At 56.9% G+C, this 25636-nt stretch overlaps 1 protein-coding gene across 2 annotated transcripts in view; it reads left to right on the top strand.

Annotated features, from left to right (window-relative positions):
- Positions 1–23699, top strand: part of RRM2 (ribonucleotide reductase regulatory subunit M2) — a 47127-nt gene extending 23428 nt beyond the window's left edge. Inside the window, exons 11-12 of one of the 2 annotated variants that reach the window (XR_006703850.1) lie at positions 20495–20650; positions 23175–23699. The gene's annotated coding sequence lies outside the window, so the exon portion shown is untranslated. Of the gene's footprint in view, positions 1–20494; positions 20651–21860 lie in introns of both variants that reach the window. The other variant, XR_006703849.1, reaches the window with a different exon arrangement.
- The last annotated feature ends 1937 nt before the right edge of the window (positions 23700–25636 follow it).

The following is a 25636-nucleotide window of genomic DNA, read 5'->3' as shown; positions in this document are numbered from 1 at the left end:
TTTTTTTTTTTTTTACAGAGAGAGAGTGTGTAAGCGAGCGAGGGGCAGAGGGAGAGAGGGAGAGAAAGAGAGAGAGAGAGGTGGGGCTCACCGGAAGTGGGGCTCATACTCACCTGATGCGGGGCTTGAGCTCACCCGACATGGGCCTCGAACTCATGAACCGTGACGTGAGATCATGACCTGAGCCGAAGTCAGGTGCTTAATGGCTGAGCCACCCAGGTGCCCTATGTTGAACTTCTTAAGAAATTCCCAAGCTGTTTTCTAAGCGACTGCCCATTTTACCTGCCCGCGAGCAGGTGAGAGCAACTGGAAAGTTCTACCTGCTTCGCGTCCTCGTCCTCGGGTGGCCGGTCTTTTACATTGTAACCATCCTAGCGGGTGTCCGGCGTATCCCCTGGAGTTTTAATTTACATCTCACTAATGACTGACGACATTGAGCGTCTTTGCATGTGCTCAGTTTTCCTACATGTATCTTCTGTGGTTGGCTGTCCATTCAAAACCTTTGTCTTCTGTTGCAAGGATTATTTATGTTGCAAGGATTCAAACCCTTTGCTAGATTTGTAAATGGGATTTGTAAATATTTTCTCCAGCCTGTGCCCTCCCTCTTCATTTTCTCCACAGAAGATCTTGAAAACAAAGCTTTTTAATTTCGGTGAAGTCCAATGTACTGGTTTTTTTTTTTTTTTTCTTTGTTTGTTTCTTTTATAATTTGTGTTTTTGTGTGCCCAAACTGAGCCAGTGTGGCCCCAGCTCAGGCCCTTGCTTCCAGGCTGTGGTTTCCTTACTAGAGAGTGAGGGTGGGGCAGAGAATTGGGTCTCCCACCCCACCCTACATAGGTCGGGTTCTGGAGTGTTCCTCCACCTTTTCTGATTCCCTCCTCTCCCGTTTCAGGCCAAAATGTTTCCTTTCTGCCTCGACACCTCTGATTTTCATTTGACCGGTAGCAGCTGCTGAGCCCTGAGCCATGGGGCCTGGCCTGGGTGACACCTGTCCTCTTCCTTCCCATCTTCTCCAACAGGCAGGATTTCCTCAAGGACGTTGCAGGGGGTTCTCCTGGAGCCAGAGTCCCCCAGCTGTGGGAGCGACGCTGAGCCAGGACCATGTGAACACTGTTGTGCCCCCAGAGAGGTATAAAGTTGTGCCATAAAGGTCTCGCAACGTAGATTCTCTTTTAAGGGTGAGGAGGCTGCAGCCCAGAGAGGTCGTTCACCCTGTCCGAAGTCACGCAGGCAGTCTTCTAAACCGGGTCATCTGACTCCAAAGCCCCCACCCCACAGTGGTCTCCAAGGACCTGGCAGTTCTGGCCAGGATCTGCCTGGGTCTATGGGTAGAACCTGAAGGCACCCCAAGGAGCCTGTTTAGACCTTGGGAATATAACCACTCTCAAAGCTGCATTTCAAGTCTGTCTATAATGGAACAGAGACATGCATAGTCTTAGAGGGAGAATAGCTCCCAGGCTTGTAAGTGAGGCACTGCTGTGAGCCAACGGGAGGTAGGCTAGGCGGCGGCATCCGAGGCCGGGAGGGCCAGCGGTGATTCCTCCAGGATGAGGCCCGCTGGGCCGTCAGCTTTCCAGGGTCTGTTTGCTGCCCGGGGAAGGGCTTCCCTGCACGAAGAGAGAAGGGAGGTGCAAAGGCCAGGCCAATCCGTCCGTCTGTTTCCTCACGACTCATTGAGCTTTGACTATGTGAAAGGGACTGCTTTGGATTCTGGAATTCAGTGAAAAGCCACGTTTTGAAGTGAGCTCCATCCACTGCCTGTATTGGGATTTTCCCCCGAAAGCCCCAAGGAGAGGGGTTGCAATAGAAATCGAGGGCAAATGGGCAGTGGGCTTGTCGGCAGTGATGGGAGGTGGAGCCTGGGTTTCAGCGGCCTGTGGGGCCGGGACAGCCTCACCACTGCAGGGAGCAGGAGAGGAGGGCCACACGGAGGCCCGGTGAAGCGGGTAAAGGCGAGACTGCATCCCTGGGAGAAAACTGACCGGTCCTTGTCACAGCTCGCGTGTTCATCGTCAGCGAAGAACGTGGCTTCTGGTTTATACATCGAGCTTATACAACGAGCTTGGCTAATGGGAGTCTTCCCTGTAAACTGATCTGTGCTCTAGCTCTGGCACAGCCGTGAGGTTTCTGAGTCGGGTCAGCAGCTGAGGAGTAAGAGCTGCCTCGAGAGACTATCGGCAGACAAATTTCAGCCATCAGCAACGTAGCTGTTCGGGTTTAGTTCAAGCACAAAGATTGTGAAGCCCAGTGACGAAAAGCCAGATGAGTGAACCCGGGCTTTTCGCCCGCCTTGTAGCCTGGGCTATGGCGGAGGTCATGATGGGAGCCGGTTAGCTAAACTGTCTCCTGCGTACCAAAAAAAGCGCTGTCAGGGGCTGGAGAACCGGCCCGCCACCCCCCACCCCATGTGGGAGGGCGGGGGCGGGGGGCTGCCCTGGGCTCACCTGCCTATACCTGCTACCCTTGCTTTTTTTTCCCATTGTGGAGGGTGGCCACTGCAGGCCAGATTTCCATAAATTCTGTAAATCTGATATTCAGTCTGTTGTGAAATGTGGTTCTGGGTTCCATTATCTTTGGAGGTTTTGACGGAATGCACAAGGAGCTAGCTGAAATGGCAACAACATTGCAATCACCGAGCTAATGACTATGATAATGCAAATAATTTAACAACCAGATTAATGCAATATTAACTCTCCTCATTATACTAATAATCTTCGCACAGCAACACAAAAACAACAGTTGGCTGGGGAGGAAGGATTCGTTTTACGGGAGAACAAAGTCTCGGGGAAGTCTCAGAATGTCCTTCTGTGATCTGAGGAGGGAGAGAGAGAGGAGCTGAGGTTTCCGAAATGCCCACCGGGTGCCAGTATGCAGGGGTGACGGAGGACAGTCCCGCCTCGGGGCGGTGCACGTCTCACAGGGTGGGACAGCCTTAAGTGACTGTACCATGAAGTGGCCTTGAGAGGAAGAGGGAAGGCTTCCCGGAGGAGGCGGCATTGAGCTGAGTCTGGAAAAGGAGGATTCATCGTCTGCCCTCTTCACCTCCCTTTTCTCGTCAGCCTGCTGCAGTCTGCTTTTGTCCCTTCTTCGCCTCCATGATGCTCTTACCAAGTGACCTTCATGTTGTCAGACCCAAAGGTGGGTCCTCTGTCTCCATTTTCTCTGGTCCTCACAGCATATGCTTCTGGAAGCCGTCATGGCCTCTGGATGCCCCCCCAGCATCACGGGCACCCCCCCCTTCTCTGTCTTCTCTGCTGGGTCCTCTTCCCTTCCCGACCTTGGAACACTGGCACGCCCCAGGGCTCAGCCCTCCCTCCTCGCCTCCCACCCGCCCCGTGACCCGGACCGCCGTCTACAGGACGCCTCCCTGGGATGTCTGGCGAACATGTTTTTAACCAGATTTCATAAAACAGAAAAAGCACATGTTGCCAGAGCACAGCTTGACGCCTTTCCACAAAGTGAACACACTTGGGGCTCAGTTCCCAGATCAGGAAGGAAACCGTGACAGCTCGAGGAAGCCCCTCCTGTCTCTCTGGCCCTCCCCGGGGAGCTGGCCGTGTCCCCGCTGTGTCGCCTGAGGTGGTCTTGCTTGGGTTGCTACCGGGTATAAATGGGATCACGGGAAATCCGGCCCCTTGGGCTCAGCGTCACGCCCGTGGACTCGTCCACGGTGTTGTGCAGCGACAGCCCGACCTCTCTGCTGTTGTAGAGAGTGTTCTGTTGTACGAACGCACCGCAGTTTGTTCATTCGACTGCTCCCTGGCATTCGTGTTGTTTCCATCTGGAGAATTCTGAGTAATCCTGGTAAAGGGGGCTCATGGCTCAGTTTTCCTCCTGACTCTGCAAACCTTGATGCGGGCTTGACGTGGGGAGGGTAGTGTGATAGGGTTCATTGCTGGAGTCTAAGGGTCTGGAGCTCACCTTTTTATTTTGTTTTAATTTTATTTTTTATTTTTTTATTTTTGAGAGAAAGAGAGAGAGGGAGAGAGGGAGGGGCAGAGAGAGAGGGAGACACAGAATCCGAAGCAGGCTCCGGGCTCTGAGCTGTCAGCCCAGAGCCCGACGCGGGGCTCGAACTCACGGGCTGCGAGATCGTGACCTGAGCTGAAGTCGGACGCTCCACCGACAGAGCCACCCAGGCGCCCCTCGCCTTTTTATTTTAAATACAAGAGTGCATGAATGAATGAGTGAGTGAGTGAGTGAGTGACAAGGGCATGAATGAAAAAATGAATGCATTTCTGTAAAGGACATTGTTGCGTGTGGCCTTCTGTTAGTTACCCGGCTGGTAGTTCTCGTGAATGTTAGCATGTTTAATCCTCGCCACAGTCCCCTGAGATGGGGGGGGGGGGGATTGTCTGCATTTTACGGAGGCTGTAAGTGGGTGATGCACAGAAGGCAGGCAGCACCGTCCGTCTCCGAAAAGGGCTTCATGAACTTTTGCCGGCCTCCTCTCTGGTTCGAGGTGACATAGCTTGTAAGTGGCCGAGCCGGGATTTGAACCCGTGAACCTGAACGTTGTCACAACTGCACAGTTTCCACCACCTGGGCTGCCTGTCTTTGGGGGATGTGGGAGAGCGAAGGGGTCCCAGCTGTGCCTTCCTGACCGCCGCCACATCTGCCTCTCTCTGGGTGGCGGACTGTGCGGGCCTCCTCCCCAGGCCCGCACCGTCCTCTCCCTGCGGGTCACCCGGACCGCGATGCGAGCGATGGGCTCAGACTCAGCCCCGGGATCTGGCGCCCTCCCTCCCTTAACCGGCCTCAGCCAGAGGATGAGATTAGCACACAATTGCTGTGGTCTTTGCTCACTAATTCCATTTTCTGTGTCTGGAGTAATAGGGCCTCTTGAACTCATTATGCTAATTTAGACTGAATAATGAGCAGCTTAGTGTCTGACTCTGGGGTGAGGGCTGAGGCTCCGCCCGGAGCCGGGCCTGGCTGCTCCCAGCCGTGGACCGACTGGGTGCTTGTGAGAAGTGGCCTCCTCCACCAGGCGCGTGGGGTCGGGATGCGGGTCAGTCATCTGTGACCGAGCTGAAGCCACCCTGACCCAACCCCGGCAGGCCCGGCAGGGCCCCCTCCCCAGCACCTGCACCGCTGGACAACCAGCTAGTAGTGACAACGATGACCCAGGGAGAGCTGTGGCCCGGGGGGCCTGGTGGGGGCGTGTTAGCCCTTTGGATGGGACCGCCTCGTGGATGCTGCCACCGATGTGTCGTTTGCATCACACTCTCGGGCTGAGGGACGGATGTCAGTTTCAAATGGGCACCACATCTGGCCCTCGTTTTTATTTACATCTGGTCCTAAGAGGTGAGGTGGGCAATGGGTGACATTTTCAAAGGGGTCTGTGGCCCCAAATAGGACAGGAACCACGCCCCTCGTGAGTGGAGATGTCTGTCCTTGGGTCAGCCCGAGTGGTCAAGGGGCTGTGAGTAGTGGTCCCCATGTGCTCTGGTGCCGAGACAGGAGGGAGCTCTGGGCGTCTCTCCCTCAGGCCCCCGAGGGCTCCTTCCACGCCTCACTCTCCATTGATCCCTGCCCGTCAGCACTAGGGGTACCCACTGAGCTCCTCATTTCTTCCAATGACCAGTCCCCTTGGCTGGCAGTGTTGGCTCAGTGTCTACTCCTGGGTCTAGCCCACCCCTGGGCCTCTCCTCCCATTCGGTTCCACACACAACGCCACCAGCCTCTCTGGGCTGGTGATGCTGACGTCAGACTCAGGTGTTTCCATGAGGACCCCACCGAGGGGCAGGGCACCGGCGACGTTGTCCAAACCAGGATCTTTTTTTTTTATTTTTTTTTTAAATTTTTATTTTTTTTTTTCAACTTTTATTTATTTTTGGGACAGAGAGAGACAGAGCATGAACGGGGGAGGGGCAGAGAGAGAGGGAGACACAGAATCGGAAACAGGCTCCAGGCTCTGAGCCATCAGCCCAGAGCCCGACGCGGGGCTCGAACTCACGGACCGCGAGATCGTGACCTGGCTGAAGTCGGACGCTTAACCGACTGCGCCACCCAGGCGCCCCGAAAGCAGGATCTTAATAGTGCCGCCAAAACGAGCCAGCTCCAGAGGATCGAGGTTGAGGGATCACAGCGGCTGAAACAGCGAAATAGGCTTCGTTCCTGCGGGACTGCTCAGAGCCTTTGTTGGCTGCTTTATTGGTGTCGAATGGGACATTCCCCAAACACACTTGGGCATGACCTTCACTGCACACGCGTCACATGGCAGCCTGGACCAGGCACTTTCCCGGCCCCGGGAGGTAGGTAGCATCTTCATTTTACAGAGGAGGGATGGAGAAACCCAGAGGGCAGGGTCTCGCCCAGGGGCGCAGAGCTCAGAGAGGGGGAGCCAGATTACAGATTGCAGTGTGGAGCTGCCCTTTCAGAGTCCTGGGCTCAGCCAACAACTTCGTAGGGCCTAGCAGCTTGAGAGCGAGGCCACTCCAAGGGAGGGAGCCCCACTGGAATCGGTCTCCTTCCCCCTGAGCCCTGTGCACCTGGGCACGTGCCATCTCGCCAGGACTGCAGATACAGATTGGGGGGCTGGGGCTCAGCGATGTCGGTCGTGAGTGCTGGCCCGGGAATGAGGGGATGTATGAGGAGTCTCAGCTCTGCCATTTACTGGCTACGTGGGTTGGACCAGTTCCTTCTGGGCCTCGGTGTCTCCACTTAGAGATGAAGGATCCCTCTATGTCCCCAGAGAAGCGACTGGCAATCGCTTCCTTGGCCCGCCCACAATTTGATTCATGTTCCGTGCATCAGACTGGTGGGGAAAAATCATTGTCTTCGGTTGGAAGCCCCTCCTTTTTTTCTGGTAAAAATGGCCGTGCATCTTTTTTTATTTAAAAAAAAGTGTTTTTTTAATGCTTATTTATTTTTAGAGAGAGAGATTGACAGAGTGTGAGCAGGGGAGGGGCAGAGAGAGAGAGGAAGATACAGAATCTGAAGCAGGCTCGAGGCTCCGAGCCGGCAGCACAGAGCCGACGCGGGGCTCGAACTCACGGACCGTGAGATCATGACCTGAGCCGAAGTCGGAGCTTCACCAACTGAGCCAGCCAGGCGCCCAGAATGGCCGTGCGTCTTAAACTAGCTGAGTGGTCATCGCAAGCCGGTGCACCTCCAGGGAGACCCGGTTCAGGTTGGGGTTCTGCCTGAACTTGCTGTTTGACCTCAGGGCTCCAGCTTTAGAGGGAGGGGATTGGGCTTGTTAGCCTGCAGGGGTCACCACTCAACCATTTCGCCCCTGGGCTCTCCAGTGATAATGTCCTGTGGTTGCAGCTGGCCAGGCCTGCCCAGGGAGGGGACCTCTGGATATCACCACCACCCCCCCCCCCACACACACACACCGTTCCGGGAGATCGGTGCACTCAGCTGGCCGCTCCCCAGAACAGCCGCCACCGGGGGGCGAGAGCCAGTGGGACCAGCTCTCCTGCAAGTAGGGCCCTGGGGTCCGGTGCTCATCAGCTAAGCAGGTAATTATGTGTGCGCTTTGTTCCCCGCACAAAGGAGCTCTCAGAGAACTTCCGAGAGGCTCCGCTTCCTCGCTGATTTGATTTTTTTCAGAACTGGAGTGTGAAAGCCAGGCCGAACCTGCCTAATTGTGCCTGCGAAGGCTATTCAGAGAGACCGTTCTTGGAAGAAGATCAGGACAATTAGCTCTTGGCTGCGGGTAGAGGGGGAAGCGAGCTAATCATGGTGAATGTCAGTCTGTTCCCGGGGGAACCAGAGGGCACAGAGTTGGGAGAAGAAATAGCAGAAAAGAGGCGCATCTGCCAGGCCTGCCTCGGCGGGGGCGGGGCTGGGATGGCCTCCACCAGGAGGGAGCAGAGGCTGGGCCGGGACAAGGAGCGCCCAGGAGTGTGGCACGCCTCGGGCTGTTGGGGCCGACCGTGCGACCTTGGGCAAGTCTCTTAGCCCCTGGGGTCTCAGTTTCCCCAGGTCTGCAGCACGAGCCCTGTGCAGAATGCGCATATGGAGCCCGTTCATCACAGGAACGACAGGTGGGCGCCGCGGGCCCGGAGCAGATGGTACCAGAAGGGCCGGAGGAGAGAGCTCCAGCAGTCAAGGGCAGAGCCTGGTCCTCTGGCCGCTTCTAACCACCACGCCCTCCTGTGTTCCGCCTGGATGAGAGGAACATTTCTAGTTCTAAGGCAAGTGCCTCGTTGGACTTCAAGTCCCACGGAAGTTCAAGTCCCAGCTTTGCCTCTTCTGAGCGCTGTGACATTAGCGATGCTCCTTGGCCTGAGTCGCTGTTTCCTGCTACATTACAGCGGGACCCCCAGTAGGCGGCAAACGCTCACGGTCGCTGCTCAGCATTAGGAAATGAGGGTCCGTGTGAGTGCATTTTCTCCACAACCAAAGTGTGTGTGTATGTGTGTGTGGCTGTTTGGACAGAAGTCTTTCTGAACGGGGTGTGTGCTTTTTCTGCATTTTTTAAATGGAGCCTGGAGAACATATTCCAATGGATTTCTCCCCCCTTAGAGAGAGGTAACAGTGTTACAACAGAGTCTGCGTCTGTGTCCGCCTGTGGCCCCATCCCTCACCGACTGTGTGCGGTCAGCACTCTGATCTCTAGTTGCCTCATTTCTCAGTAGCGATTGTTTCTCACTCCAACCATGCGTGGCGGGAAGGGTGCTTGTTAATACACTTAGAGCAGGCACCAGCGCTTAGTATGTGCCCAGTCAATTTTAGCAGTGTCACCATCATGATCTGATGGCTTAGGCTCACACTATACAATCCACACGTGCCAGCGGGTGATGTGGGTGGGGATAAATCTGTTCCTGCGGGGCTGAAATGAGAGGATCAGAACCTGGGTTCTGGCGGGGCTGGATGATGTTAACGGTCACAGATTTTGGAAACCACCCCTGGGGAGAAGAGACAGCCCTCAGGGCTACTTCTAAGTTTGGGGACTTAGGAGACAGATGGAGGAGTGGCCAGAGAACCCGGTCCAGAGAGGAGCCAGTCCCGCTGCGCAGAGCCTGGTCCCCACCTGGGATGTGAGGCGGCCTCAGCCTTGTCAGCGAGGCTCACGGGGGGCGGGGGGAGGGACAGGTTGCCACGGGCGGCCACGGCCACGAGAAGAAGCATCCTCATTTATCTCTTTATCCTTTGGCCGCTCCTCGAACAAAAGGCTTTGTGTTTCTGCCCACTCAGAGAACACTTACCCTCTTAGCTTCTCTTAATCTCAACACTTCGGAGGACGTTTTGGAGGTGGTCCCGCGCGTTTCCCGGTGCGGCCCTCACGGAACCCCGTGGCTGGGAGGAGGCTGAGACCAAATGTGGGACCTCCCAGTTCGGGGCCCCGTTGGCTCACGGTTACCATGACTAGTATCCTCTGCTGGCCGATCGGGGCGGTGAAGGAGCTGAAAACACGACCGGACCAGGAGAATCCTTCCCGGAGGAGGCCTGGGAAAAGCTACACTGGGCTCGTTCGAATAAGTGGTCCGAGGCCGTGTTGGCTGCCGCGAGTACGTGACCTCTCGCGCCCATTTTGCTGGAGGGGTGACGGAGGCACATCTGGGCTCTGCGTAGAGGACCCTCTCCGGCGGTGGGCACTTGGCGGGGCCGTCACGGTCTGGAGGTCCCTCCTCCCCGGCGGGGTCGCTGGACAGTGGGGCTGCCGTGGAGCCGATGGGACCCCGCTCAGGGAGCTCTCTCCGGCCCCAGCAGCTCCCCTCTGCTCCCGCCCGCCAGGGACGCACAGTTCCAGCCTCCATGCCTTTTCAATAAAGCCGGAAAGACGACCGGCCCCATTTCCCGAGCAGAGCAGAGCAGAGCAGTTATTTGACACTTCATCTAATTGATTAAAATCACTCCTCGAAATGAACCAGGCCTTGCAGAGCAGAGGCGGGTGAGTGAGACTCAGAGAGGGCAGCTTGCCGGGGCGGGGGAGACGCGCTGGGCCGCCGGGGCTGCGCAGAGCCCCGCGGTGGGGGGCAACGGCCCTTCTCCTTGGCCCCGCTCTCTCAGCCCCCGGAACCACTGCCAGCCTCCCGATACCCTGCAAACCTCTGTCGGCCAACAGGACCCTCACAGGCTGCCAGCCCTCCCCAGACGCCAGGCTGTCCCAGCAGGGGCCTCTCTCGGGGTCAGGCAGGTGAGGGACTCCGCAGCTTCTCACTGCCCACTGCATGGCAGGTGGGCGAGGCGCTCAGGATCCGGGTCCCCTCTAAGCCTCCCAGCTGCCCCAGGAGGGGGGTGACGGCGATCCCACCTTCCAGCTGACGAAACCGGAGCCAGCTGAGAGGCACAGGGGGCCGGGGCTGACCTTGCACGCTCTACCCCCGCAGTGGCCGATGGGGGGCCGGGGGGGGGGGTGTCCCGCTTTTGTTTGTCATCTGCCAAACCCCGAGGTGAGTCCGGGCATCTCACGATGTGGACTTGGTTATGAGAGCGCCTATTTGCTGACAGCCTTTGGGGGAAGGCTTCGCCACCCGTGAGGCCGGAGCACGGGACAGGGACGGTGTCTCGCCCAGTAAGGGACTGGGGGTGTCTGCGCGAGGAGCACCCCTCACTTTGCAAGGGGCTGAGGGCGGCAGATTCCTCAAGAACAAGAACGAGAGCTCGTGCCCTTGCGACTGGGTGTAAAATTCTGTTTGATGCTCTCGCACTGACCCCTGTCCGTCACCGCCTCCTTCAAGGCAGGGCTCCGATGCCGCCCGCACCGCGCGGTCTCTGGGCACCCCGGCCCGGCACTGGCCTCCCCTGGAGCACCGCCCCTTCTGGGCACCCCGTTACGGGAGCCCCCGTGTGGCACCGCCTCCGCTGCTTGGTGCTTGTCTTGGTTTTCCCGGGTCTGGCATCGTGAACGCTCAGGAAACGATCGTTAGACAAACGAATGGACAAATTAAAGAATGAAGGAGCGAGTGAGTGAGAAGTGAATGACGAGTATGAATGAAGGCCCTGGATGGATTTGGGAAGGCTCCTCTCGCCCTGCCCCTGCTCCAGGACCTCACCATTCAGCTCCACGCCTCTGGCCCTGCGGGCTGCAGGGGGCTGACAGATACAGGCCCACGACATAAATACCCACAGTGCCCTTGACCGTGCCCTGCACAGCTGGTGGTAAGACTAGGAAGGGCGGGGACTGGAGCTCCCTGGAGGGCAGGTGTGTGTCCGTGTGGGTCTGTCAGGGGACCGGGTGCATCTGGGCCCAGGGGTGGGGGAAGGCAGCGTCCTGCCTCCGGTCTTTTACACCGACGGGCTGTGTAGAGCCGGGAGGGTGCGACAAAAGACACAGCAACAGTGAAGATCCTCTTTCCCTTGGCTTTCCTGCCTCCTGGCTCCACCCGTCCCTGCTCTGCGCCCTGAGCCAGGAGGAGCAGCCTGGACAGGAGGCCCAGGGAACGTGACGGGGCGGGGGCTGATCCTCCTGGGGGAAAGGAAACGGGTGCAGCAAAGTCCTCCCAGGCTCAGAGCCCAGGTCCCCAGACCACGGCGGGTCAGGCCGGGCTGTGGGTCACGTGGCGGGTGGCAGGGAATGGCCTCACTGGCTAGGACAAGAGAAGGCGGGTTGGCTGGCTATCGGGTGAAGCCCAGCGGAGACCCGAGCGGTGGGATCTGGGCCAGGAGCCCCTAACCCCGCAGGCGGGGTGCGCTCGGGCCGTGCCTTCCTGCCTCGAGATCTTCGTGGCAAATGTTTATGGCCTGCCCGCGCCTATTTTCCAAATTGAAGGTGATCGTGGCTGTTCTGCTTTCTCTTCCCTGGAAAGGCCACGGGGGCCCACTGCCCCTGCGCATTTGATCAGCCCTTGTCTGCTTGCGCCGAGGAATTACGTCCAGGGCTTTCTTGGAGACGGCTCTCAGAGCAGCAACATCAAACCGTGGGGAGGAAAACCTTTTCCTCCACGGATCCGGGTTCCGTGGTTGGGGCCCGTGAATGTAACTGACAGCGGACGGATCAACCAGAGAAAAGAGGAGGGGGCTCAGTAACGAGGGGTTTCTAGACTTCACAGGGGAGGGACAGAGCCTCTTTTTTTTTTTTTTTTTTTTTTTTTTAGGAAAGACCATTGGGCCTTTAGGGGAACAAAATAGGAGATAAGACCCTGGTGATGATGTTTGTTTATGCAGCGGATCTTCTCCGGCCTCTTCCTCCCCCGGGGAGGGGATTTATGACAGTTTCGGGCCCAGAGGAGAGCTCTGCAAAGGCTTCTTTCTGTACCTATTGAATCTCAAATGTCTTTCAAATAATCTTCACAGCCGCTGTGGGGGGTCCAAGTGGATCTCCACGCCGCTCCCCCCCTGCCTCACCATCCTCCTTTCAAACAGCCGTAAAGGTGGTTGACCTCTGAGCTGGCTTGCCCGTGAGTCCCCAAGGCCTCGGCTGACATCCAGTTTGTAGAGACAGGGCGGTACCCAAGGCGAGAGGGACCAGGGGCACAGCCCCTCCCCCACGCCTCAGGCTGCCTGCCTGGTTCTAGGTTCTACTGCAGGACACGGGGAGCTCTGCCCTGGCTCCTGCCACGAAGGCCGGCTCCCAGGGTGCCCTGAGGCCCAGGCTCAGACTTTCTGGAGGGAAGGGGTGGGACTGCCTTTCTCCGCAGGCTTGCCCGCTGTAAGGAGTGCTCAGGAAACTCTCCCCCACCCCCCCATCTCCCCAGCCGTGAGCTCCTGCCCCTGCTGGAACCATCATCATGTTTTCCAGCTCCTAGAATGACCCATTTGCAATTTTCCCACTTAACTGTCACATTTCCTCCGTGGCTGGAACCTGGAGTTTGTTTTGGAGGCTGAGCAGGTGGCTGGAGATATAGAACATAAATATATCATGCCTTGGGAGTTGGCTTGGTTATCTTGGAAACAGATGTCCTCCCTCCTGAGAAAGGGTCTCTTGGCCAGGTTGCTGCATAATCCCTTCGCCGGCTTTGATTTCACCGGTGGCGGGACCGGCGGCCCCTGGCCCGGCCCGTGGGCACTGAGTGGGCATTTCAGTAGGAGCCACAGATGCTGAAGTGGAGGGAGTGGATGGACCATGCTGTTAGTCTTGTTTTCCTGTCCGGGGTGTGTGTGTTTGTGTGTGTGTGAGAGAGAGAGAGAGAGAGACAGAGAGACAGAGAGAGACAGAGACAGAGACAGAGGGAGATGGTGTCTGGCTGGCTGATTAGCTCAGCTACCCTTGGCGGCTGGCAGTCAATTTGGGCCTGTGATGGGGATGCGCACGGGCTCCGGCTGCGAGGTGGGTCATTTGAGGCCCGGGTCTCTCTCTTCCCTCCCTGCACTTTCCTTCTAACCTGCCTCTCCGCCAGAAGGAACTGTGAGGCTCCCATATGCCTCCTAGCAGCAGAGAGGGCAGGAGGCCTGGGCCCCCGCTCCCTCCCAGCCACAGCCCCTTGAAAGCACAAGAGACAAACGCCTGATTAGAAATCAGATGCCAGACAGAAGGCTGTTTTGAAAAACGAGCACAAAATGAGAGGCCAGGAGAGGCGGCCTCCTGTAGAGTCCCTGTGGGCAGAGGCTGGGGCCTCGGGGCTACGGGCTGCTTTGAGGTGCAGGGCCCAGGCCTCATCAGAAGAGAGGTCATCTGGAGCCCCCTCTGCCCCAAGCAGGCACACGAGGAGCCTCTCATTACAGGGTATGGGGCTGCACAGACCTTAGACAGCGGGGCTTGCACAGACCTCAGGCAGTGAGTCTGCACAGACCTCAGGCAGCGGGGCCTGCGCAGACCTCAGGCAGCGAGGCCTGCACAGACATCAGGCAGCGAGTCAGCACAGACCTCAGGCAGCGGGGCCTGCACAGACCTCAGGCATCGAGTCTGCACAGACCTCAGGCAGCGGGGCCTGCACAGACATCAGGCAGCGAGTCAGCACAGACCTCAGGCAGCAGGGTCTGCACAGACCTCAGGCATCGAGTCTGCACAGACCTCAGGCAGCGGGGTCTGCACAGACCTCAGGCATCGAGTCTGCACAGACCTCAGGCAGCGAGGCCTGCACAGACATCAGGCAGCGAGTCAGCACAGACCTCAGGCAGCGGGGTCTGCACAGACCTCAGGCATCGAGTCTGCACAGACCTCAGGCAGCGAGGCCTGCACAGACCTCAGGCATCGAGTCAGCACAGACCTCAGGCGGCGGGGTCTGCACAGACCTCAGGCATCGAGTCTGCACAGACCTCAGGCAGCGAGGCCTGCACAGACCTCAGGCAGCGAGTCAGCACAGACCTCAGGCAGCGGGGTCTGCACAGACCTCAGGCATCGAGTCTGCACAGACCTCAGGCAGCGAGGCCTGCACAGACCTCAGGCATCGAGTCAGCACAGACCTCAGGCGGCGGGGCCCGCAAAGACCTCAGGCATCGAGTCTGCACAGACCTCAGGCGGCGAGGCCTGCACAGACATCAGGCAGCGAGTCAGCACAGACCTCAGGCAGCGGGGTCTGCACAGACCTCAGGCATCGAGTCTGCACAGACCTCAGGCAGCGAGGCCTGCACAGACCTCAGGCATCGAGTCAGCACAGACCTCAGGCGGCGGGGCCCGCACAGACCTCAGGCATCGAGTCAGCACAGACCTCAGGCATCGAGTCTGCACAGACCTCAGGCAGCGGGGCCTGCACAGACCTCAGGCAGCGAGGCCTGCACAGACCTCAGGCAGTGAGTCAGCACAGACCTCAGGCAGCGGGTCGGAAGCAGGGCACTACCTGGCCTCAACGGCCAACTCTTGGCCGCTTGCCTGCAGCTCGACCCAGCTTCCTCACCCTGGTCCCCTCTCCCCTATCTCCCTGGGCTGTTGACGAGATTACAGAAGGCACAACAGAGTTTTGGGAAGAGAGGGAAAAAAAAGACCCTCTATGGATCTTCACGCAGTTTATAGGGCAGACGCGGCAAAGGGAGAGAAGGAAACCGGCTGGCGTGGGCAACTCTGAACGGAGAAGCCAGGATGTGTCTGCTTGTCTGCGTTTCCTGAGGGCCTTCAGGCCTCCTGAGTCTCGCCCCCACTCCAGCCCCCAAGGCTCTGTGTCCCCCCGCCTCCCCGCGATCCTGCAGTTGTTCGGAGAAGGGGCCTGTCAGGGAACTGCACAGGGACTGAGTAAGGTGTTAGGCGGTGCTCTGAAGCGCTCCAGAGGGGACCCGTGAACTTGTCAGAGCCTGGGGGGGGGACGCACGATTCAGGAGCCACAGAGGAGCTGTCCTGGGTGTTGGGTCAGGACTAGTGATGCCCCAGCTCCCCGGACGACGTCGTCCTCGCCTGGGGAACGGGGCAGTTCAGCCGGTCAGCCGGGCGGAGGCAGGAACAGTCATGGACACTTCTCCGGAGCTAACATCCCTTGAATAGTTTTTCTCATTAGAAATTATTGAGTGTCGCTGTGTGTCAGGTGCTGTCTGGATACAGGGTCTTTGTGGCAAACAAAACAGACGGAAACTCTGGCCTTGTGGCGTCTGGGAGGCCTTGTGGCCTTGTGAATGCTTCCCGAACCCAGCCGGGATCTGGAAGGATGTGGGAGAAGGTTCTGCTTCGGTGATGTCTAAAGGCTGGGGGGCCGCTCCTCCGGGCGCAGGGCTCCCCCGTCGGCCAGGAGCAAAAATGTAGCAGCACAGCTCCTTTGGGAGATCAAAATGTGTCGTAGCATGAATATATTGAGAGGGGGACATGGTCACTGCGTGACCCCGGACAAGTTACAGTGTCTTAGCTCTAAAGGGGGGGGCGCCGATCCCTTCCTCACACCATTGTGGGGAGGGCACACTGCTTTCCTGCGGCTTCTGCTGCCTCCTGTGCTGGGGGAACCTGGGCGGGCGGGGACAAAGCTAAATGAGGCTCTCCCTTCTCTCCTTGACAGTGATTTATGGGTATCCAGCTCAACTCAGAGCTCAGGGAAGACACAGCGAATGCCCTTTTGTTTTTTGTTCAATTTTGTGAGCAGAATGCTCCTGGGGCCGATAGATTTTTCCAGTAATGAAATTGTAAAAAGAATTGAGTTATGCCTCTGCAGCTTTAAAGGACAATCCGTGCCCTTTCCCCAACCCTCCCCGTGATAGCGGCAGACGCTCAGCTTCTCTGCTTTGGCCAGGGCCCCCGTCCCTCTTTCTTCTGACCTGCCGGTGCAGCCTCTGGACCGTCATCCTGGGAAGGGGAGGAGGGATTGGGGGTGACCGCTTCATTTTTGTACTCAGGACTGGAGAGAAAACTTGTGGAATAAAACGTGGAGACCCTTAGAACCAAGCACCGGGCCTGGGTGACAGCAGGGGTCACTGCCCGTGGAGCCACCCTGATTATACACCGGGGCGCTGTCCTGGAGTGCCCGCAGGTAGGAGGTGCTCAGGAAACACCTGTTGGACAGAAGACTGAGTGTCCTTCCCCCTCTCCCTTGACCACCCCTCTGGAGCCCCGTTCTGCTTGCTGTCTCCTCCTCCTCCTGCTCTCCAGCACGCGCTCTGGCTGCCTGGGCTCCAACGCAGCTGTCACTTACTCGTGTGAAGTCCCGGGCCAAGTGACAAACCCTGTGCTCAGCTTCCTCATTTGCAAACGAGACTATGGGTGGCGACAGCCCGCCACCTCCAGCTGCCTGGCAGGCGTGGGTCACAGGGCAGTGCTCTGGGGACGCTGGCTGTGGTCGTGTCTGTTTCTCCTCTTTCTTCTCTCCTCTGAGCTCCTTTCTTTCTTTCTTCCCTCTTCCTGGGGTCCCCTTTCTCCTCCACCACTCTCCCAATGTGCATGGTAGCGGCCAGTGCTGCCATAGGGCTCACACTTGGGGTCAGCAGGTGTCCCGGGAGCAGGCTGGGCCCCCGAGGGGCCCGGCTGCAGCTTTCTATTCTGAAGCACCCCCGCCATCCCCTCCTCCCTTGGGCAGAGGCCTCCCCCAGCTACCCCCTTGCAGGAATGGAGTAGCCCCTCCCACCCACCCCCGGGGGCCCTCTGTGCCCTTTGGAGCTTCACCCGGAATCGGCTGTCACGCCACAGATAGAGACGGAGAGCCAGGACGGGGGAGATGCGGGTCCCTCCAGGTGACCCCTCCGCTCCGCGTCGCTTTCTGCGCTCTAATCTAGGCGTGCGTGTTTCTTCTCTTGTTTAAAAAAGCATATCGAGGTATAACACACACGGCAGAGTGCACAGGTCCTAAGCGTGTGGTTTGATTCATTTCACACGTATATACACCCTGATGAGGACGCGGCACATTGCCCGCGCCCCGAGGCCCCGGGGGCCCCCTCCGCAGGCAGTCCTTCTGCTTCCTTGGGTAACGGCTGTTGTCGCTACAGAATGGTTTTGCTTGTTCTCGAACTTGGTATAAATGAGCCCCACGGTCTGTGGTCTTTGTGTCTGGCTTCTTTTGTTTATCATCCTATCAGGGACACTCCTCCATGTGTAAGGCTCTGGATCGCGCTTTTTAGTTAAGGATTCCGTTGGGTGAACATAACAGTCGATTAGTTCTACTATTGATGGGCATCTGGATTGTTTCCAACCGTTGGCTACCGTGAATAAAGCTGTTATTAACCTTGTACGTATTTTCTGGTGGTCACATGCCTGCATTTCTCTCGGGAATGCTTTTAGGAGGGGGATTGCATGGTCATGAGGGGGGGGGTTGGCTTTAGTAGATGGGTGTCCATTTTGAGGGCTTAAAGTGTACGGATCATAATACACATTGGGTTTTGTGGTGTGTCCTTTGCACCGAGCAATATCCCATAACAATTTCTTTAAGCTAAAGCTTTTATTTCTAGATAATTGTAGACTCCCGGGCAGGGGTAAGAAGCAAGCCAGAGACACCCAGTGTGCCTTTTATCCACTTTTCTCCGATGTCACATCTTGGCAAATGCTAGTATAACATGACCCTCAGTATAGACACCCATACAATCCACCCGTGTCACTCAGACCTCCCCAGGTTTATTCGTACCCACTTGTGTGGGTGTTCACTTAGTTTTATGCACTTTAAAAAAAAAATGTTTGTTTATTTTTGAGAGAGAGAGAGAGAGACAGAGCGTGAGCAGGGGAGGGGCGGAGAGAGAGGGAGACACAGAATCCGAAGCAGGCTCCAGGCTCGGAGCTGTCCGCACAAAGCCTGACGTGGGGCCCGAACTCACAGACCGCGAGATCATGACCTAAGCCAAAGTCGGACGCTCAACCAGCTGAGCCACCCAGGAGCCCCTGTTTTGTGTACTTTTATCACCTGCGCAGGTGTGTGGATCCACCATCACAGCAGACCCTGGACAGTTCCGACATCGCAGGGTCCCTCTGGCTGTTCTGTATAACTGCAGGTCCCTCCCTGCCACCATTCTGCTCCCAGTCACCTCCCATCTTCATACTCTTGTCCTCACAAGAGCGTTCTGTAAATGGACTCAAACAGCACGTAGGCTTTGGGGATTGGCTGTTCATACCGAGCGCAGTTCTTTACGAACCGGGTGGTTGGGTGAATCAATACGGTGTTTCTTTGTGGCTGACTGGCGTTCCCTGGCATGGACGTGCCACGGTGTGTTTACCATGAACCCTTTCAAGGACTCCGGTTGTTTCCAGGTTTTGCCAGTTCCACGTAGAGCTGCTGTGAACATCGGTGGACCGATTTCCGTGTGATCACAAACCCGCAATTGCGGGATCATGTGGCGGTTGCCTCATGACTATATTTGCAGGAGCCCAAGTTCGTAGGCTACTCTGTTGGTGACATATTCCAGTGCCAACTCTTTCTGCGACCCTGAAGTCTTTGATTATGGCCTCTCAGGGCCCCCATCCCTCATTTTTGGGGATTAGAGCCTCCCTTTTTCTAACCTAGGTCTAGACCCATTTCCTCAGGGGAGGACGACATTTCACCCCGATCGGCCTTCCTGTGAGAGGGTCCCCACTGAGGCCCTCCCGTGGGGTGGTGGGGCCCACGGACTTGGGCAGAGGATACTCTGGGTCGCGTCCCCTTCTCCCCAGAGGCAGGGCCCACGAGCTTACAGGCTAGAGGCATCCAGCTCCAGACACATCCCATTCTCTTTACCTGGGAAAATGTCGAGTGGGTGTCGCCTGTTGGGTAGACTGAGGCCTTTGGGAAAGTGCGCAGAGCCCCACGGGAACTCCTTTCTTCTGAGACAAGCTGACTTCGTCTGCTGCAGACTTGCTCCCTTGTTTCCAGCTGAAAGCAACGTGTCAGCCTGGAGCGAGCATCAGCATTAAATCATTCTCTTCCCTCTAGAGACAGGCTGAGTAAGCTCATTGTGTCTTCCACATCCTGGGCAAAAATCAGGAACGAAATGGTTAAAAAAAACAAACCCCGTTCCAAGTTATCCATTATTTACCCCTGCTGCATAATGCAGGAGCCCGAAGCCCACAGCCCGGCCCTTTTGTATTCTCCACCTTGGCCTCAAATGTCAGCCCACTGCTTGGCAGCTGGCCCAAGGGATTCGGGATGCGGGGCTCTGGGAGGCCCATCTCCCCGCCGGCCATGTTTCACGGGGAAAGGCCGGGCCTCAGGCCTCCAAGCTCACTAGGCTCCCAGCCTGGATTGTCTACCTCTTCCCAGGCCTCCTTCTCCAGTGCTTAGCCTGGAAGGCAGTCCTCCCTGGCCGTTCCCAGGAGGGGATTAGTCCTCCCTCCCCCGGTGCCCCCCCCCCCGCCCCGCAACCCTCCAAAGCTCTGACAGAACATTCACAACCCCCATCAGCACCGTGACAATAGCCACTATGAGGCGCTCGGTTTCTATTACCTGCTGGACACATCGTGCACAATTGCCACATTCGATTCTCATATTAGCTGATGGCGCAGACATTGTCTTTCTTTCTTTCTTTCTTTTTCTTTTTTAATTTTTTCTTTAACGTTTTTTTATTTATTTTTGAGACAGAGAGAGACAGAGCATGAACGGGGGAGGGGCAGAGAGAGAGGGAGACACAGAATCCGAAGCAGGCTCCAGGCTCTGAGCCATCAGCACAGAGCCCGATGCGGGACTGGAACTCCCGGACCGTGAGATCATGACCTGAGCCGAAGTCGGACGCTTAACCGACTGAGCCACCCAGGCGCCCCTCTTTCTTTCTTTCTTTAATTTACTATCTTAACCATTTCATTAAATAATTTTTTTACAGCTTATTTTTTATATTTTTTAAAAGAGCATGAGCAGGGGAGGGGCAGAGAGAAACGGAGACACAGAATCTGTCAGCACAGAGCCCGACACGGGGCTCCAACTCACGAACTGTGAGATCATGACCTGAGCTGAGGTCGGACGCTTAACCGACTGACCCCCCCCCCCCCGCAGGCGCCCCAACGTCGTATTTCTTGACTTTGAGGCAAAGAAGCAGACGTAGGCAGGTCGCTCAAGCCCCCCAGGGACACGCCGCCGGTGAGAGCCTCAGCTCCGAGCTGCCCGCAGGATATCCGTAGCTGTCAGAACTCCTCCTCTGCCCGCTCTCCAGAAGGTACCCGTCTTTTCCAGAAACCAACTGTAGGTTTTGCTGCTTCTGTTTGTTTCTCAGTTCACCAATTGGTGTTCTTATTTTTATTCCTGCCTTCTACTCTCTTTGGATTTATTTCGCGGTTTCTTTTGTAGCTCTTTGAGATGGACCTGAGTTTGCTGCTTTTTTTAAATTTTTATCTTTTTTTTTTTTTTTTTTTTTTTACTAGAGTTGATGTATGACGTCATGTTAGATTCAGGGGTGCAACACAGCGATTGGGAAATCGCGTCCGTTTCTCAGGGCCTCCTCAGTGGTCACCCGTCGTCACCACGAGCGCATGGCTTCCCCGTCCTTCCTTTCTGCACGGAAGGCCACCAATTTCCCGGTAAGCATGGCTGCACATGCACTCCTCGTGGTTTGCCCCGTTCACGATTCCACTCAAAACGTTTTCTGGTTTTGGGGTCCCTGGGTGGCCCAGTCGGTTGAGCGTGCGACTGCAGCTCAGGTCATGATCTCACGGTCCGTGGGTTCAAGCCCCGCGTCCGGCTCTGGGCTGACGGCTCAGGGCCTGGAGGCCGCTTCCGATTCTGGGTCTCCCTCTCTCTCTGCCCCTCCCCCGCTCATGCTCTGTCTCTCTCTGCCTCTCAAAAATAAATACATGTTAAAACAATTTAAAAACAGTGTTTTCCAGTTTTCATCATGATCTCGGGCTGCAGGCACACTCACACCTGACGGGTTCTAGTGCTTGTGTTTTAGGGTTTGTTTTGGCCCAGAACGACCCGAGTTCACACCCACCCCTCCCTCGGGGTCCTGGTTCAGGTTTCCCCAGCCCCACAGCCGGGCGGTTGCCTGACTCACCCATGTAGGCTTGGCCAGGTTAGAGTTCGCCCCGAGTTTGGACCACAGCTGGGAGAAGGCAGTGTTACTACAGGGGTGAAATAAAGATAAGCAATTCATAACTTTGGTGCTTCAGTCATTATTATTTGGAAAGATATATATCTCTCTATATATTTAAGCTTATTTATTTTTGAGATGGAGCAGGGGAGGGGCAAGGAGAGAGAGAGAGAATCCCAAGCAGGCTCTGCACTGTCAGCCCTAAGCCCAACAGAGGGCTTGAACCCACGAACCATGAGATCGTGGCCTGAGCCGAAACCAAGAGTCGGACGCTCAACAGACTGAGCCACCAGACGCCCCTGCCGGTCATATATTCTGACCGGGCACCACCTAATCAGAGAGGCTTGAACATTCCGCCACTCACACTTTCCCCGTTTTCCAGGGGAAACAAAGGGGTGATGAGCAAGGGGAGGGGAGCTGTCTGCATTACCTGCTCTTTACTTCGTGACGCACGTCTACACTGTCACAGAACCCACTCAGATGCAGGCCGTCTCAGAAGCGGGGAGGTCCCCACCACCTTCTCGTGCCGCGGCTGGGCCCGAGCCTGTCAGGTCCTGGCAGGTGCCCTCGGGGCGGACGTGGCCTCGGACTATGGCCTCTGGAAGGCCGGTGGGGTGAAGGCACCATCGACTGACCTCCCAGGTCCCCCCTGGGCCTTGCCCCAGCCCCTCCCTGGTTAAGTCACTTTTCTTGTTCCGCAGGCAGAGCGGGCTCTGTTTCTCATTGGCTGGTGGACTCGGAGAAGGCGGGACTCTTCATACAGGCTCTTCTGCCTTTCCTGCCTTTTCCTAAGAGAGGCCAAGTTCAGTGATGCCAGGAACGCAGATGTTCTTGCGGTTGGGTCTCCCTGATCAGCACAGGCCTGGTGTTTTGCTGTCTTTTAATCGCGAGGCTTACAGGTCACAAACAGCCTCCGCTCCCTTCATCTCCCCAAACTGGGTAATCACAACACAGCTTTAACTTGCTTCCAATCCAATACCCCTCTCTGCTAACAATATATGCAGCCAGCTTGCCTGGGAACAGGGCGACCGGCCTGAGCAGGTCGACGGGGACTATCCCAGGCTTAGTACCGAAAAGCCCGGTGTTGTGGGAACCCTCAGACCGGGCTAACTGGGACAGCTGCTCATCTCAACTGGGAGGCTCCCACTTGGGGATGTTCGGCTACTCCTGGGGTTGGCTGCAGACGGGGGGAACGGGGGGACCCAGACGGGAGGGCCGGGTGGGAAGGTTTGGACGTGGCTGGAGTAGGAGACACGAGCCCTCTCTGCCTCCCAGAACGGACCCCAGCCCGGTAACGCCGCTGTCCCTGCCCCAAGGTCAGTGCTGAGCATCTCACGTCCTGGTGCTGCGAGGACCTTAGTGAGCGTCTCATCTTTCCACTTCTCTTATAGATGGGGAAACCGAGCCGGGAAGGGGAGGCTTTCCCAAATAATAACAATGCCAACTCAGCTTTACGGGTATCAGGGTAGCACAGATGTCCAGAGAAGACATCTGGGTGTTAACCCCGTCTCTACCGTGAGGACCAGGGTGGAGATGACCAGTGTGGTCAGAGGGGACCAGGCAAAGCCCACTGGACAAATGGCCAAGTTGTCAAACTTCTAACGTTTAGAGCAAACTGTGCAGGATGGGATAGATTTGGAAGGTTTCTGTGACGTTTTGTTGACCAATAATTATTTTTCCTTTGTGCCAGTATTTTAACAAATGTTTTGGAGGAAAGACAGAGAGGAATCAGTACGTCAGTATGCAGCTGCTAACCTTGGCTGCTGACTCCTGGACGAGAGAGAGAGAGAGAGAGAGAGGAATGGGGAGTGAGAGACACAGGGGTGGGGAAGGCTGAGGGCATTAGTTCATTAATCTACTCTTCTCATAAAGAGAGCCGTGTTCAGAAAACTATTCTTTAAAAATTCTGGAATGCATTGACTATATGCTTTTAGAAAGCTTCCTTATGCTGGGAAATTTCAAACACACACAAACAGAATAATATAATGAGCCTGACGCACCATTCTTTTCAACAGGGATCAATATGTAACCAGTCCTGTGTCATCTCTGTCCCCACGCTTTGTCTCCTCTCCCCAAGCACGGATTGTTAAGCAACTCCAGCCGTTCGTGTCTTCTGTAAATATGACTGTTCTCAAGTATACCAAATACGTTCCTGAAAATACCTTTCTTGGGGTGGAAAAATTCCTGCCAGTATACATTCCCACGTCCCTGAGTCTCCCCTTCCCTGCTTTTCAGCCCCCCTGTCTATCTCCTCCCTCATCCCTCACCCTTCACCCTCCCCTCTCTGTCCTCAGCGTCCCCCTAACCTGACCGGCGGTCTCTCCTTCCGGGGGTGGGCAGTCCAGGCTGACTCTCCCCCCCCCCCCGACCGTTTCCTCCATCTGAAGCAGTGGGGAGCTGGACAGAGCAAGTTCAACACACCTAGAATGTTCCGCGGTCAAGTACAGAAGAGTTAGCCTACACTTGGCAGAAATCTTCAAAATCTTAAAAAAGAAAATCCCACCTGTTATGAATCACTATAAAGCTGTAAGTCATTAGAATCAATGACTCTATTGATTGACTCGCCTTTGATGTATGGACTCAGAGCTGTGTGATCGAGGACGGGTCATTTCACCCCCCTGCGCCTCAGTTTCCTCTTCTGTAAAGGGGGGAGGTTGGACCATAACACTGGTTTTCAAACTGTTTTTGGAAGCAGCGTTCTCTTTTCCCCCAACCAAAGCCTCGGTGGGCCCCAACAGTCAGAAGCGAGACTGGGGCCCACAGGAGCAGAGCTGAGGTCAGGCAGCCTGGACGCTGCCCCTGACCTCTCTGTGCCTCAGTTGCCCATCTGCCAAGTGCGTCTGGTAGTTGAGGGCTTTCCTGGGGTCAGGTGCGTCTGTGGGGCTTAGACTCTGGGCCTGGCACTCAGTCAGTGCTCTGTGAATAGCAGCCATCATTGTGACTTCCTGTGCCCTGAGGCAGGGACAGGGCACTGTCCCTGGGGACAGGGGACTGGCTGGGCCTTGGCCACCATGCCTCTCCTTACCTTGGGCCAGCCCCCACCCTCCACAGGGGTACAGGGACACCCGTCTTCTGTGCTCTGCGTTCTCAGGTCCCGGAGAGGTTGTGTTCTGAACCGCCCAGGTCACGCTCTGGTGCCCGTGACTGCGCCCCGGCCCCCTCCCCCTCAGAGGAGGTAAATGCAGTGCCGGGTGGCAGGCCCCCTGACAGTCAGGCTCTGGGGGGATCTTTACCCAGCCCCATGGTTCCCTCGCGGTGCCTGGCACGTCCTTCCCAAATCTTGTTCCCCGAAGGCTCCCGGACCAGGAGCCACCCAGAGGCCCAGACATGAGCACTTCCTCTGCCTTCCCCGGCCGAAGGGTCCAGGAGGATGATCAACTCTGAAGTTAATTATAATTATGGACAATTGCAGCCGGGTTGTCACAGAAACCCGTGGCGCACGGCTCTGTCTGTGGGACCCGGCTTCCCGCCCCGGCCGCCCCGGCAGGGGACACGCACCTTCCTTCCCACCTAGCCTGTGCCTTGACGGCCCTCGGGGACGGTCCGGGAGGGGGTGGCACAACACTAATGCAGATCCCTCTAACCTACCGTTGGAAACCGGCAGGAACCCGGGGGCCCAGGTGGTCAGAGAGAAGGGCTTTCTCTGCATCTGGACCCGCCTGCTCTCTTGTTTTTGACATCCCTCGGGAGACGCTCCGGGGCCCGTGGCTGTGCCCTGCGTGCCAGGCCACAGTGATGGAGGGCCACCCGGAGGACGGGAAAGGCGGGGGCTGTGGCGACCCCAGGCAAGTCGCTTCACCTCTCTGAGCTGGGGTCTGTCTGTAAAACGGCGGTGGTCGTGCCCACCTCCTCGGCTCGTCCTGAAGATTAAGTTAGCCCATGCACCGGCCAGCCACATCGTGGGGCTCGACAAATGTCATTGCTGTCCCGGCTGCACGATGGCACCCGGGGATGGAGGAACGGACGGGGGCCCTCTGCTCTCTGACTTTGACCTTTGGCCTCAGTACTCCCTCAGTGGTTCTCAAAGTGGGGTTCCCGGAGCAGCAGCATCTCAGCACCTGGGAACTTGCTAGAAATGAAAATACCCCGGAGCCCCTCTAGACCACTGAGTCAGAAGCTCCAGGAGTTGGGGGCCCAGTGATCTGTGTGTTGTCTTATCCTCGATGTCCCCGCGAGTGTGGGGATCGCTGCCCTGACAATTTGTGGATGATACGCCGTGTACCTCCCACATCCGCTCTCATTCTGAGTCGCTGCCCCCAGCCCGCTCACCCGGCCCGCTCCCCTCCCACCTCGGGTGAGTCTGAGCTGGGTCCAGGGTGTCAGCGGCACGACGGGCCGGGCCAGGGCCACCCGGTGGTCCTGCCTGGACCCTGACGTCCCCTCAGCGTCTCAGCTCAGGCTACCTTACAGAAGGCACAACAGACATTTCTCTCTCATGGTTCGGGGGGCTGGAAGCCCAAGGTCAAGTGCCGGCAGA

Source organism: Leopardus geoffroyi, chromosome A3 (assembly GCF_018350155.1).
Source record: "Leopardus geoffroyi isolate Oge1 chromosome A3, O.geoffroyi_Oge1_pat1.0, whole genome shotgun sequence".
Taxonomy (NCBI): Eukaryota; Metazoa; Chordata; class Mammalia; order Carnivora; family Felidae; genus Leopardus; species Leopardus geoffroyi.
The sequence above is the reverse complement of the archived record's forward strand: the minus strand, read 5'-3'. Positions and strand labels throughout refer to the sequence as shown.